This window comes from Marmota flaviventris, chromosome X, assembly GCF_047511675.1.
Source record: "Marmota flaviventris isolate mMarFla1 chromosome X, mMarFla1.hap1, whole genome shotgun sequence".
Taxonomy (NCBI): domain Eukaryota; kingdom Metazoa; phylum Chordata; class Mammalia; order Rodentia; family Sciuridae; genus Marmota; species Marmota flaviventris.
Window position 1 is genome coordinate 19945778 of NC_092518.1, and position 2785 is coordinate 19948562.

The 2785-nt window shown below is 33.0% G+C and overlaps 1 pseudogene; it reads left to right on the forward strand.

Moving 5' to 3' along the window:
• The first annotated feature begins 1097 nt into the window (after window positions 1-1097).
• On the forward strand, window positions 1098-1731 carry LOC114086009 (small ribosomal subunit protein eS8 pseudogene; annotated as a pseudogene).
• The last annotated feature ends 1054 nt before the right edge of the window (window positions 1732-2785 follow it).

The following is a 2785-nucleotide window of genomic DNA, read 5'->3' on the forward strand; positions in this document are numbered from 1 at the left end:
CAAAAGAAAGAGAACATTGAGGGTATGTCTAGCTTTGTCAATATAAACAAGGAAGTTATCCATAACTCTTATGTAAGTAAGGTTGGCAAGGATGTTTCACTGCAGTAAGCCTTTTTCTGGAACATAAAGAAGGTAGGGGGATTTTTAAATCTTCACTGGTTTTATAAGATTATAGGACTTAGGTAAAGTTCAAATTATCATAAAGGAACAAAAAAAGTTTTATTATCAAATAATCATTAACCTGGAATATGATGTACACTACAGGAAATTTGCTAAAGAGATAGCTAAAACAGAAATAAATTCCTTTTATTTATATATCCAGCAAACAACCTATTACATGCTGATCCTTAAGATAAAAGATAATTAGTCTTTAAGTAAAAGGATTTGATGGCACCATTTGTCACACATAATTATTCCTAAATTCACCTAGTAATTGGGGTGGCTAATTGCTTCATCCAAAGGGAAAACATTTCTGGGTTATAAAACTGGCAATTGGTTTATTCAGCTTTTAAAAGAGAAAGGTTTTACATTTACAAGTTTTCTAAAGTAAATACCCTAAGGAAAAAAAAATGGTGGGGAAAAAATCTCACTCCTCTTTTCTTTTCTTTTTTTTCTACATACTAAATAATTATACAATTCTCTAATTTCTCTACATTTTTCTATAAATGATTTTAGAAATTGGCAGGAGCCACAAAACCCTTCAGGAATTAATTGCCATAAATAGTAGCTCCTGTGTAAGAAAACACAAATAAGAATATAGACATATGTGATTAAGGAAACAGAGAGAGGCTGGGGTTGCAGCCCGGTGGTAGAGCTCTTGGGTTCTATCCTCAGCACCACATAAAAATAAATAAAAGTATTATGTCCATCTAGAACTAAAAATATTTTTTAAAAGAAAATAAAACAGAGAAAAATTAGATCATACATAAGGACAAAAGACATTGCAGATAATGATACTCAAGTAACAAGTCAGAATACATGTACAGTTGTGGCTAAAAGGGTTAACGGAACAATGCATTTAATTCATTTAAATTCTAGATCATGGTCAACTGTTTCTCTAAAATGTAACTTCTGCTCTTTTCATTTAGAGCTGAACAATGGGCATTTCATAGGACAACTGGCACAAGTGCCACAAGAAAAAGTCCTGCCACAAGAAGTATAAGATAGGATGTTCTGCTGCCAACATGAAAAGTGGTCCCTGCTGCATACACAAAGTCCATGTGTGATAAAGCAACAAGAAGCACTGTGTCCTGAGGTTGGATATGAGGAACTTCTCCTGGGCCTCTGAGTGTTGACTCACAAAATAAGGATCATTGATGTTGTCTATAATACATCCAATAATGACCTGGCATGTCCCTAAATCCTGGTGAAGAACTGCCTTATGCTATCGACAGTACACCATACCCACAGAGTGGCATAGGTCTGACTATTCACAGGCCATGGGCTGCAAGAAGGCAGCCAAGCTGATTCCTGAGGAGGAAGAGATTTTAAACAAACAAACTAGTAAATAAAATTCAAAAGAAATACAATGAAAGGAAAACAGATGGAAAATTCAGTACTCTTTTGGAGGAGAAGTTCTAGCAGGGCAAGCTTCTTGCCTGTATTGTGTCAAAATGGTCACTATGGCCCAGCAAATGGCTGTATGCACTAAAGGTCAAGGAGCTGGGGTTCTTCTATCTAATGAAAATCAAATCCCAGAAGGAAAATGAGTCCTCCTCCCTCCTGAATTAGCTAATGTAATAAAGGTATTCATTATTCTATTTCTAAAATAAAATAATATTACCTTCCTTCATTATTGGAAGTTTGGGAATATTACAAGGCAACTGCTCTATTATGTATTTTTATAATCCCCTCTTTTCTCGTTATTTTATAATCTGTTTTATTCCTTTTAATGAAGCTCTCAACAAAAGATATTGTGCAAATGGTTATGACTTATCCTTTTTGTAAACTATTTTTATTAGTCTATGTCAAAATTAAACAAGTATCATTATCCCCTTTGGACCAAAGTAATATATAGATTGTTTTTTCAGCTGGGTGTGCTTTTCCAACATGGTATAATACTGCCATGTCCTGTCACAACCTTTTTCTTTCAGAAGGTTTGATATAATAATATTTGATGCCTTTTCCCCCAAGGAATTCCTCAGAAAATCCACTTAGAAAATTAAATAAAGATCAGAACAGAAATAGAGAGTAAAAAAAGATCAACAAAACCAAGAGGTAGTTCTTTGAAAAGAAAACAGACAAACTCTTAATAAACTAAGAAAAAAAGAAAAGACTCACATCAGAAAGAAAATGGGAAAAATTATACTTGATACCATGGAAACACAATCATTAGAGATTCTTTTGAACAAGAATATACCAACAAATTTGACAATCTGGAAGAAATGAAAAATTTTCTAGGCACACATACCTTGTCAAATATGAATCATGAAAAAATAGAAAACCTAAAAAGATGAATCAAAAGCAATGATGAAATAAATACTTCTGAATTATTAATGAAAAGTATCCTATTAAAGAAAAATCAAAGATCACATGGCTTTACTTCTGAATTTTGCCAAATATTTAAAGAAAAAGTAGTACCAATTCTCCCTAAGATATTTCAAAAAAAAAAAAAAAAACAGAAGAGGAAAGAATTCATCAGCTCTTTCCTGAATATACCTTATTGGATATCCAGTTTTCTCAGATCCTAAAGGTAAAACCATCCTGGATCCCACAATTTCTGAGTCAATTATTTGTAGAATATACTACCTCCATGGCTTGCTAATTGCCAGTGTCTTTGAAAAAA